Below are 13,321 nucleotides of genomic sequence, written 5' to 3'. Positions count from 1 at the left end.
TCCGCTGTTCATCTAGTTGTACCAGGCTGAGATCCATCTAATGACTTCAGATGTAACCTGGGTCCTCCACGCTGCCCACCACTTTGATGTTGCACTGGCTCTTTTTCATGTGCTGCAATCTTCCTTTCAATCTGCCTCCCCTCTATTACATTCTCTGAATCCACCTTCTCCAGAAGTAGGACAAACCTCGCTTCATGCACTAATACCGGAAAACGTACGGAGCTTATTTGATGCACAGGACTGTTAGGTGAATGTAAATATATTAAGTGATCAATTCCTTGAACCACTCAAGGAATGGTTAAGTGCAAGATTATTATTACTGAGAAACAAGGCACTGACATATTAAATTACTTAGTAAGAGGGTGAGCCGGAATTTAAATCCAGAGTTGACGCCCCCCACCCCCAGCAGGTGCTCTTATGGTGTACCTCTGCTACCAATTACTTTTTAAGCATATGAAAATGATCCACACCCTTCCCATTTGCAGCTGTGACTGTAGCTGCCTCAATTTCTTACCACCTATTAGCCTGTAACCTTGTCTAATTTGCATTATCCTTTCCACTGTAATCATGTTGAAAAAGAAAGATTTGGGGTCCCTCCTCTGTCTCAAATATTTCTATTTCTGTTTCCATGCCATTCCCCAACTAGGAGACACTCAACGATCTTGCTGTACAGATTGTTTCCTCATTAACTTGTCTATATTGCCTCTTTCCTTTAAGCATTTAAATACTGTATGTTCAAATCTCCCCCTCTTCAAACAAATAAACCAACCTCCTATGAATACAACAATTAATTGTATCTATTGTCCATGGAAAGAATTGTCTGTCCTTTCCATCTCCTGTTCCTTACATTCAGCATAATACTTGGCTTACTTCAACCTACTTCAACCCTCTCTATGCCTCTGATACTTGTCTCAAAATGGATGAAAATATTTTAATCTGTATATAAAACCAGCACTCTGTACTTCATGATTGCATTATTGTACACAGCTATGATTTAATACAAAATAAAAAAAATGGTCACTAATGATAGTTGTGCAGAAGTCAATGGGCCCTTTTAACTTTGCATAGTGTTAGAAACTACTGAGAAGGCTCTGGGACAAATTAAGCTTAGAAAAATTAAGTAATAATGTCAAAGTACAGTGTTTGAAACCACTGACCACTTCGTTTTTGAAGCTCTTCTCTCTGGGAACAAGGCTTAGAAAAATGATGTGTTCTTGTTAGGTCTGTTGGAGGATAAACAGGTGGCAAGGAAGCAGCTAAGGGAGAGGAGCTAGAACCAGATTAAAGCTAGAAACCAAGCTAACGACAGTAAGGAGCTGTTAGACTTTTCCCTGACGTGGAGCTTGTTGCCATCTAATTAGCATGGCATGGAGAGTTTTCATGAAGGATTCTAAGAACACCCATGTGTAGTCAGGAAACTGTTATGCTTAGTATAACCTAACATGCTAAGTAATCTGTTATATAAACACAACCTGTCCGTCACTCCAAAGGCTGGAAACAGTAACCAATCATGCCAGGAGAATAATGGGACACGCTAGTGAATGTATAAAAGACAATCAAATTTTGAGTCTTTCTCCACTCCCTGACCATGACTTGTCTCTTCCTTTGAGATGTACTTTCACTTTGCGATAAATGTGTGATTAGTTTTTGTCTGTGATCACTCCATGATTGGCTCAACTTGTTACTGGTACTCATTCTCCCCACTGGAACTGGGGCCCCAGGGGACATCCAGATGGACCTAACAATCTTGTTCATCATCACAAACCAGGAATTGATGTAACATGTTGTATTTTTTCTAATATACAACATTGTCTCAAGAACATATGGTTTTGAAACTTACTATTACATCTATTGCTAGGTAAAATAAACACAAAATGAATAAATTAAATTATTGTCCTTGGAGAAATTCAGACAAATTAGCAACCATGAAGAGGTAGAACAGTATGTTGTGAGCTTCAACAATACACATGTTGTGGAGATATTCAGGAGTGTATCTTGATATTCAAGAGAATTCTCTCTCAAGGTGGACCCAAGAAACATTCTCAGCAGAGTATCCAGGGTACCCGGTAGCTAATGAAAAAGCACTCCTGACAGAAGCAGCAGCATGTCCAAATGGCAGGGACTATGGATTAGTATTATGGGACTATGGATTAGTATCATGGGACCATGGATCAGTATCATGGGACTATGGGTCAGTATCATAGGACTATGGATCAGTTTGATAAATAGGTCACTATTGTTAAATGTTACCACTTTTTCTTCATCTCATCTCATTGTCTTTCCTCGTCCCTTACTTTGTAAAAAAAAAAAAAAAAATCAAAAGGGCTGAAGTTGAAATGAAACAACAATTAGCTGGAATCAGGCACTATGAGATGACCATAATTAAAACATTTCAGAGCCACGTGTGTGAAATTTATTAGAAAGTGGTCGGTGGAACCTGCTTGAGTTCAAATCCTGTTTTAGCCACTAGAAAACTCTTGTGACCCTGGCCAGTTAGTTGCCTTGCATGAGCCTCAATTACTTTTTCTATATCTATAAAATGGTAGTGATAATATTTAACAACATAAAGTAGAGATAAACATTAGAAATAAAATAAGTAAACAACAGGATTCAGTATATATTAGCTAGTAGTTACTCAGTAGTGATAGTTATATTTCATTAAATGAAAGGACCCATAGACATCATCCAGCCCAGTCTCTTGTTTGACACTTTAAATCCCCTTGGCAATATCTTAATTTAGTGGTGGTCCAGCTTCTTTTTGATTCAGTCAATGGACAGGAAATTCACTCTTGCCCATTCAATTTTTTGGGCATGCCTAATTATTGGAACCTTTTCACCTACACTGATTTGAAACATGCCAATCTATTATTAGTCCATGTTATATCCTCAAGGTCCTCACAGTAAAAGCATTCTCTTTACATGCTGATGGGGCAGAGGGAAAGCGTGGCATTGTCAGAATCCAGAAGGTCAAAATTATAAGTGCGTTCTTCACCTGCATGGAGTTCCAGCCTTCATTGTACCTGTTAGTTGTGAATTTATCCTTTCTCTCCAGCCCCTGCCCACACGCTTGCTTTCTGTTGAACTTTGCTAACAAATCTATGCATGGGTGTTTATCGACTAGTCTAATGTAATAGTGAGCAATATGGTGGTTGTTTTTCCCTCCCTATGATATTTCATTTAGAAGAATGGTCTCTAGTTCTATCCAGATTATTACAAAAGGTATTAGTTCACTCTGCAGTGAACTAACGTGCCCGCTCTATTATAAGATCAAGTCTTCCCTCAAAATTATTCCTCAGAAAAGGTGAGTGGCTGTATATCAGATCTCTTGTGAAGTCTCTATTTCAGAGCTCTTCCTTAATTCCTTTACTTTAAAAAATAAAGTTTTTCAGGAAAACCTATTAGTTGGAAATGGTCTTATTGCATGCTAGCTTTGAATACTTACTGGGGTCACCTAGCTGAATCAGTAAATCAGTAAAAATGAAATAAAGAAATTTATTATTTATCTCTTAGAATATAACTCCACATTTGGGCATTCTGAACCCCATTTTAAAGAAGATTTTTAAACAGAATAACTAGTAATTAACAGAATAGTTGATACTGATATTCCTAGTCCGATAGTGGCTACACCGTGGAAATCCTGAATACACACCTAAAGGGCAAATGGAAAAGCAAAACTGCTCTAATATTTTGTGAATGAGTGCATAGGCTTTGTATGAGTTCCCAATAACATGTAAAAGCATAAAACTGGAATTTTAAAAGGGGTGTATTTAGAGGCACTGAGATAGAGATGAAAATACGCCTTTGAATACTGCTCCATGTGGCAAAAAGCGGCTGTCGGGATGATTAAGACAGTGATGTTGAAAATGTAAGCAAAGGGTTGGCCAAAACTATTTAATGAAATGTGGTCATCGAGGCAGAATTCGATCTCAGACCCCGTAGACAGAAGAGGGAACCAGTCTCTATTACTCTAGCTGTCCTGATGGGTATAGGGGTGGCGGCCGGAGTAGGAACAGGAACGGCTGTGCTTGTCCAGACCCCACAGTATCTCGAAGAACTGAGAGCAGCTGTAGATGAGGACCTAAAAGCCATAGAACAATCGATCACAAAACTAGAAGAGTCACTAACATCCTTATCAGAAGTAGTATTGCAGAATAGACGGGGACTCGATCTCCTGTTCCTAAAAGATGGAGGGTTATGCGCTACACTAAGAGAAGAATGCTGTTTCTATGTAGATCACTCTGGTATGGTAAAAGACTCCATGTCTAAACTCAGGGAGAGACTAGAAAAAAGACAACGAGATCGGGAGGCCCATCAAGGATGGTTTGAAAGTTGGTACAGCCTTAATGGGCAGAGAGAAAAGATATATCTCAACTTTGCCAAGGCCACTTTTGATGCCATTTCCAAGACCTACAGCTATCTCACTCCTGATCTCTGGAAAGAGACAGTGTTCACCAAGTCTCCTTACCAAGAATTCACTGACCATCTTGTCAAGACCCACACCAGAGTCTCTGTGCAGAGGACCCAGGCTCCAGCTGTGGCTACAACATAGGGTTTTTATGCAATAATAAAGTGAATTGAGTCTGTGAAAAAAAAAAAAAAAAAAAAAGAAAGTTGGTACAGCCGATCACCTTGGTTCACCACTCTCGTTTCCAGTTTAATAGGCCCTCTTATTATACTGCTTCTAATTCTTACCTTTGGGCCCTACATTCTCAACCGTATAGTCACCTTCGTCCGGGAGAGAGTGAGTGCTGTACAAGTATTAATGCTCAGACAGCATTACCAGTCTCTCTGCCGAGACGATAGCCATGAGAATGAATACATAGAGCCAGAAGTTCCATGATTAGAACTTCCCAAAAAAAACAAATGGGGGAATGAAAGAAAATATTACCATGAGAATGTGGCCACTTCTCGCTCCCTACCATAGGAATGTGACCTTTTGTAACTGTTCCAGGAGATAGCCCCAGGAGCTTAAGTAAATATTTGACTGTTAGTCTTGTCTTAAGACAGTTGAATAGTGAAGTAGAGTTCTCCTTATCTAGTTAGAATCCCAGGTGTGTGTATTCTCTCTTTCTCCTTTATCAGAGTCCCTGGCATGTCTGCTATTCCCGCCTACTTTGTAGTTTTTGTCTTTATAAGCTTGTAAAAAACTGCTGTGGGGGACTTGATTTCTCGGCTCCTAAAAGAGTTGTGAATCAAGTCCCCGTATACAGGAATAAAAATCCTCTTGCGTTTTTGCATCAAGAGAAGACTCTTGCGGTTGATTGGGGTGGTCAGAGCTCCGGGCTGAGTGGGGGGTTCTGCCCCAAGTCTTTCAATGGAAATAAGTATTATAATATTTCTAAACAAATGTAACATTTTCATGTAGTAGTAAAATGTAAGCTTAAGTATGGATGTGTAATAAATTATTTCATGTAGGCATTTAGGTATTTCCGCTACATCTTGGAAAGTTTAAATAGTCAAGCTGACAACAGACCTTTGGAATATTTGCACCGCAAATGGTCAGTTTCTTTGTTAGAACATTTTATCTTTGTATCAGTCCAGTGTTACAATTAAAAATCTTTGCAAATGCCTGCAAACACACTCTCTTACTAGAAAAGAACTACTCCTGCTATTAGCAGCACACAGACACACGCATTTGAAAGAATAATGCAATATATTTTCTTAAGTCCCCCAGTGTCTACCCTGACTTACTTTTTCTTACGTACAGTCAACCTAGAGAGTCACATAGGAGCCTGTTTGTTCTGGTTACTCATTTATGTTCTGACTTACCAAGTCAAGTTATAAAATCCTGGGCTTTTGTTTCATCCCAAAAGGCAGATCTGCACACAAAGGAGCAAGCCTGGGTCTGCAGAAGTTTCTGAATAAAGCATCTACAAAACAAAAAAGACCCAACAAACAAAAAATACTTTTTTTGCTAATGGTGGTGAATTTACATTCTTAAAAGAAAATGATTCTGTTCCCATCAAGGATGATTTAGAAGGATAAAAAAATACTCTTGCATAATTTCTATCTGAAGAAATATCTAAAGGTGATAATCCTTTCATGTTTTCTCCAAGAATTGATATAAATCTAAAAAGCAAATATTGGTGTATTATTTAGCTAGAGTGACAATTAATTGGAAAAAACATTCCTGAATTTCAGAATCTAACATTGACTTTTAGGCAACTATCAAAACGAAGGTAAAAAGAATGAATAATAGTCACATTTTATGATTGCTGAGCACTTAACTTTTAATCTGAATAGGACACAGTTTAAATGGATCAATACTGGTTGCATTTTTATTGGACAGAATGCACTTACAGTAATTGCTTATTGTGGCTCTGTGCCTGTGGCTCAAGCGGCTAAGGCGCCAGCCACATACACCCGAGCTGGCAGGTTCAAATCCAGCCCAGGCCTGCCAAATAACAATGATGGGTGCAACCAAAATATAGCTGGGTGCTGTGGCGGGTGCCTGTAGTCCCAGCTACTTGGGAGGTGGAGGCAGGGGAATCGCTTGAGCTCAGGAGTTGGAGGTTGCTGTGAGCTGTGATGCCACAGCACTCTACCCAGGGCAACAGCTTGAGGCTCTGTCTCAAAAAAAAAAAAAAAAAAAATTGCTTATTGAAAGGACTTTGGTGTTAAGATCTGTATGGTAAGTCATAGGTCTCTGTTACTACATTCTTCTATGTTTACACTATATTATGTGAATTTACAGGGCCAAAAAAAGAATTCATTGAAAGCTCTTCTTGTTTTTTGGTCTTAAGTTTATTTATGTTGTACTTATAGGAATAAAGCACAATGCAATCTACTTTTAGGACAAAAATAAATTTACAGTTAGGTTTTAGTGATGGAGAGAGCTCGTCTTAGAGAATTTACAGTTCTTAAAATCTCAAGTCTTGGGCATGAGAAGGGTGTATGCCAAACCTGTCATTCTGTGTAATAGCAAATCATTATACCAAGTTTGTAGAGGTAATATCTTTCTTCCTTCATATGTTCTCTAGCTTTCGTTATCAAACACTTTTCTACACTAAGTCGCTATTTTGATTATTTTAAAAAAGAGAAAAGGGGCTGGGAGCAGTGGCTCATGCCTGTAATCCTAGCACTTGGGAGGCCAAGGTGGGTGGATCGCTTGAGCTTATGAGTTTGAGATGAGCCTGAGCAAAAGCGAGACCCCATCTCTACTAAAAATAGAAAAACTAAGGCAAAAGGATCGCTCGAGCCCAAGAGTTGGAGGTTGCTGTGAGCTATGATGTCACAGCATTCTACCCAGAGCAATAGCTTAAGACTCTGTCTCAAAAAAGCAAAATAAAAAACAGAAAAGTCATGATATAGGATGAGAGATTGGAAATGTATTTAAATAGCACACAGACCTCTTTGTTAAGTAAAAAAAGAGAAAGAAATCTTATTAAGATATGCTTATGTTTACTGAAGCATCATGTTTTAAGATATTCTGCATCTAGCTTATCTTAGATATTTGTTAGTGTGCCAAAGCTGCATAAGGTATTAATATTTAACATCACTGAAATGAGTTGCTGTTCTGATTCTTTATACAATCATGACAACAGTGAGAGTTGGATTAGTATGCCAAAGAAAACATTTTTTAGATAGCAGGAACTGAAAAATTAGACGGGAAATGATCTCTCTTTATATTGACGTATAAAATAACTCCACTTTTTTTTTTACAAAGACACAAAAGATAAATGCAGTATTATTTGACAAAAAATGTTTTCTTTCAAGTATCTATCATGTGACAAATACAGATGTTAGTGATCACTATACAGATACTTCAACTTAAGTTACTTTGTCATAACAATGAGTTATAGTGCCTTGGGAAATAACAAAACCCTTGGAAAACACCCCAACTCTCCTCTGTGTGTTAGAATTGACACATAGAAACAGATTACTATGGCAAACAACATTTAATTATATAGAACACATACTGTATTTAAGGAACTCTCCGTGCAAGGGTTGATTTGTTCAACAGTATGGCATTTATACAGCACGTTTATGAACCATATAAACTTTGGGAAGGGTAAATCTCCATTTCCTAGTGGGTAAAACGGAGGCTAACATTATATTTTATAACTGTAAGATTTTAGGAATAATCTATTTAAGTATGCTCAAATATTAGTTTGTTTTCCTCTTAAACTATTTTGGGAATAGTTTCTTATGTAGCTAAGATTTGGATGGGAACATAATAACAGGAAATAGAACATTATTCACCAAAGGTATTTATTAAAAATCCTTCAGAATATCATGTGCTAATAATTTAGGGTGATTCTTAGCATAGCTGCTTTGCAAATATCAAATTGTTTTTCTAGAGTGATTAGAAGTCATGCTCTTATAGTGTAGTCATCTGTTAATAATTTCCCTTCTCTTCACGGTACATGTTCGTTTTCAGAGAAAAAATTCCAGCAGATGGAGCCAAAATTATAATACTGTACTTAGCTTTGTAAAAAAATTTCCAAGGTGGTGGGTAGGGAAACGAAAGTTATTATTTAGCCATAAGGTGGTGCTAGAGGACCAATCTTTCAAACCACGTCTGCACCTGAAAAAAGACAGCTTCAATTTTATTGAATCCTAGCATTCACAATCTGTGTATGATAGACAACATTGAAATTCTTTAACATTTCCAAATTTAAACTTTAAATGCATAACTTTTACCATCAAAAAAATCTGAATTATCTCATTAAAGAAAGACTTTTCTACTCTAATTTGTATCACTCATAATCTTTGCAATGAAAAAATTAACAGACTACAGTATTTTAATTTTACTGCTTCCATATCTTCATATGTTTGAAGATTAAACTATTTTTTAAAATGCACTTGTCATACACCTCTAAGCATTTATCATCCACCCTGAATCCTCTGCTTTTTTCCTTCAATTGCTCCATTAAATTTCTTGTAGGTAGATGTCACTCAATTAGGAGATCTGGAAACCCTGAAGACCTACTCTAAAATATCCAAATCAGAAGAAAAATGTATCAAAATATTTCTTTTATAGTACTTCATGGTCATTTCTAAGACACTGTTCAATTTTAATTTCCCTGTATGTCCTGTTGCCAATAATCAAGTCTTTAATTACTTTAAAACAATCAGAAACACAAATTTGAACAGATGCAGAACTTTGTACAAACTTTTGTATCAGAAGGAACACTTTTTTCCAAAAATTGTTGTCAGATGATCCAATTCCAAATACTTGCCTATTAAATATCTCTCTAATGCATTCATTTTTTAGCAGCTACACTAATTACCCCCTTCATCCCTTAGTCTTGGCTACTGGTTCAATTTAATAGTTTCCAATTGAGTGATTTACATTCCTTCTGTTTTGTGTCATGACATTAGAGCATTATACACATTTATAACAGGTCTCACTCTGCCACGTGGGCTAGAGTGCAGTGGCATCACTATAGTTCATTGCATCCACAATCTCATGGGCTCAAGTGATCCTCCTGCCTCAGCCTCACAAGTAGCTGGACTGATAGGTGGGTACCACCACGCCCAGATAATTTATTCTATTTTTAGTAGAAACAGGATCTCTTGCTCAGGCTTGTCTTGAACTCCTGGCCTCAAGTAATCCTCCTGCTTCAACCTCCCAAAGTGGTAGGACTACAGGTGCAAACCACCACACCTTGTCTAGAGTAGTATTAGGTCAATGCACATATGATCATTTTACTCCTACTCTTAAAAGCCTGCAGGAACTTTCTACTTCTCTTAACACTCAAACTTTAAGGAGATTGCAAAGACATGTCTCAGACGTTCTGTCCATGTGTTTTCTTGGCCTTGTCACATGACCTTTCACAGACTATGATCCCTTCACCTAGAGATCTTCTACCTGGTCTTCGAATCAGCAAATCCATTCTTCCACACCGTTTTCCCCAAAATAAGACATCCTCCGAAAATAAGACCTACTTACAGGAAAGATAAGACGTCCCCTGAAAATAAGACCTAGCGCATCTTTGGGAGCACACCTTAATATAAGACACTGTCTTATTTTCAGGGAAACAGGGTATTTCTCCATCTAGATGCCTCAGATATTCTTCAGATCAGAACTAAACATTACTTTCTCAGGGAAGCCTACTACATCGCCAAGGTCAGGGTCTCTGTTATGTGCCTCCACAGCACTGTGTAACCCTCTTTGAATTGGGCATGATTTATGATGCTAAATTGATCACCATCTTTTGGCCCAAACTCTAGCAGAAGATCCATGAGGACAGAAGCATATTGACCTTTCTCACTTCTGTATTCCTAGTGATTATCTTACTCAACATGTGTCAAGTTCTCAATTAAATATTAGTAGACACAATGAATGAACAACAACAAAAAAATAGTGGTGAGTACAAAAATTGATCCAAAGGATTCATAATATTTCTTGCTGGCAAGATGTTTACCCTTAACAGAAAGCCCTGGATGCAGATGAAAGAGGGATGGAGCTTATTTTTTTGTGTTTTCAAAAGGAAAATCTAAGACCAAAAGCTCACACAAAGAATAAAACCCAGGATTTCATTTTTTATTTTAGTTTACTTCTTTTTTCTTTTGAGAAAGAAACTCTTTCTGTCACCCTGGGTAGAGTGGCGTGACATCATAGCTCACAGCAAGCTCAAACTCTCCAGCTTGAGCAAGCCTCTTGCCTCAGCCTCCCCAGTAGCTGAGACTATAGGCACTCCACCACTACTCTAGACTAGTTTTCTAATTTTAGTAAAGATGGGGTCTTATTCTTGTTCAAGTTGGTTTTGAACTCCTTAGCTCAAGCAATCCATCTAATTTGGCTTCCCAGAGTGCTAGGATTAGAGGCATGAGCCCCTGAGTCTGGCCATAACCCAAGATTTTAAGAAACTGAGTATCTAAAAAGAAAACAAACTTCTATGCTATGTGGAGAATTCCCTGTAGCTAGACATCCTCAAGTATAAGATGGTGGTCCACTTGGGTATACCAGAAGTCCCATGGAACAAGTGGGTAAACTTCAAAGTCCCCTTGAATTTTGAGATTCTGTGGAGGTATGATTTGTTAAAAGTATTATCTCAGTATTTGCTGCCATGTTGAATACATTCAGAGGCCAATGCTGAGTGTGGTGGGGGTTCCTCCTTAGAGTTCTTGCAATTTCGTTTCATTGTGTTTAGGACTTTAAAGGGCATATGATTTCCTAACACCACCTTCACCACTCATTTCAGCTGAAGTTCATATTGCCAAATTCTTTTTGCTGTACACTGAGACAAAAATGTAACTAGGATTTTTTTTCAGGTGAATTATTTTCTCAATAACTAAAATGATCTATTTTAACTATGGTTTTGGTGTAACTTACTGAATTACCAATAACATTTGCTGATAAAATTTTAGGAACACATCTGAATTTTGGATCCATAAAACATATTTAATTTGCTTTTGGGGGGTGGACTACTTCTGTGTTTTGAATATATTAATTTTCTCTGTTTTATCCATAAACAAAAGTGGCTAATAAGGTGTTTCATGAACCTATTTTTTGTCTACTCCAAGAAAAAGGGTTAAGATCCTTATACTCAATATACCAGCTCCTGACTTTTGTACCTCAGTCCAGATTTTGTAGATATAAATAAAAATATAAATTCACCCTTAGGTCTCATATATTAATCATTCTTAACATCTTTTGATACATGACAAATGAAACTTGAAGAGTTTTTTCACAGTTAATTCACAAGTACAGAAAAATATACACTGCCTCATTTTTTTTAAGAGTCCAAATTAGAAAATACTCATAAAATTGATCAGTAGAATCAACTACATACACAAAGTGGGTCCTAGTAGAGTCATTGAAAAGAAAGAGGTAGTCTAATGTAAACTGACATGGAAATATGCCCACGAAATATTGTTAAGATGAAGTATCACGTAGCAAACAGTACATTGTCCATAGTGAGTTCCCATTTTTTAAAAAGTAAAGTAATGGAAATGCATTAAAGAAATGTCAGAAGGTCTTTATCCAAACTGGTATCTGTCATTATTTCTGAACAGTTGCAATTGTGATTCATCTGTTTAAAACAGATCATAGATGATGGACGGCTACAAGGATGAGGATTGGAAATTTCCTTGTTACCTATTTGATACACTCTGTATCACAGGTCACTCCACCCCCCCCACACGTTCATTTACTTTTTAAAAATAAACCTGACAAAGAAACAAAATAATAAAATCTATAATCTTTGTTCTATAAGAAGAAATGAATCACAACAAAACAAAAAGGTAGATAATTTTAACTTCCAAAGTACGCTGTCAGAATTCAGAGTTCCATGGCTAAAGAATACTAATGAAATCATACATAAAGATTAGATAGATTAGATTATATAAACATGCACTTCCAAATCACCCTTGCTTTTGTTCTTACCTGATCAAGGAGAAACTCTAGACTTCTGAAAACTCTGTTTCCTCTCCAAATGTCCTGATCCCAGAGATGTCTTGCAGTTCGCTGGGTTTTGTCTTGTCATGTTAGACATAACAGATTTTTTTTTTTTTTTGCACAAACTGCCATTGCCTTTATGAGCCCTGTGGACCTGGTGGGAAATGTCAGTGCTCTCTGCTGATGTGCTGGGTGCCACAGTATCTCCCAGTTAAACCCGAATAAATGAGAAAGGAGACACAGGCAAAGCAAATGCATAAATGTAAGAATGAACAAGGGCCATTTCTGGGAATAATAAAGATATTAGCTTGCTTTAAATAAGGAATAAGTTGAAGAGGAATACATATATACTTACGACCGCAATATAATCAAATAGAGGACAGGTAAGTAAGATTGAATGCTGAATGCTGAAATTGTTTCAAGTATTTTAAGTAGAAAGGAATTTAATACAAGATATTAGGTGCTTGTACTATCATTAAAGGGATTGAATAAACAAGTTCTGTTCCAGACTTTCTGGGCTGATTCCCAGAATAAGACAGACCTGATCCACAGGAACAGTGACTCCGTCTGAGGCACCTGCTACTGCTGGTGTGACAACTACCTTTCACGTTGCCAGATATTAGGATGCTGGACTAGGAAGTCACCCTGTGGCTTCACACCCACAAAAACAGAACATGGACACTGGAATGCAGTGGCAGGAAAGTTTCACATTTCTAAATTGCCAGCAGGAAAAGCCAAGAACTGCGAAGACATGTTCTGTCTTCATTATGCCTCCGAGATTACTCTCAAGTGCTGGCAGTACCTATTTTGCATCCAGAACACAAGCTGCAAGATGAGGGGAATTTGGATGAGTCTTTCCATATCCTCTGCATGGAGAAAATGTGGAATATAGATGGAGAGTCAAAGTGTTTTCCACAAACAGGGAAGCTCCAGTTAGTAAAAAGAAAAATATCATTCATAATATAATCATCCAGA

This window comes from Nycticebus coucang, chromosome 14 (assembly GCF_027406575.1).
Source record: "Nycticebus coucang isolate mNycCou1 chromosome 14, mNycCou1.pri, whole genome shotgun sequence".
NCBI lineage: Eukaryota > Metazoa > Chordata > Mammalia > Primates > Lorisidae > Nycticebus > Nycticebus coucang.
The sequence above is the reverse complement of the archived record's forward strand: the minus strand, read 5'-3'. Positions refer to the sequence as shown.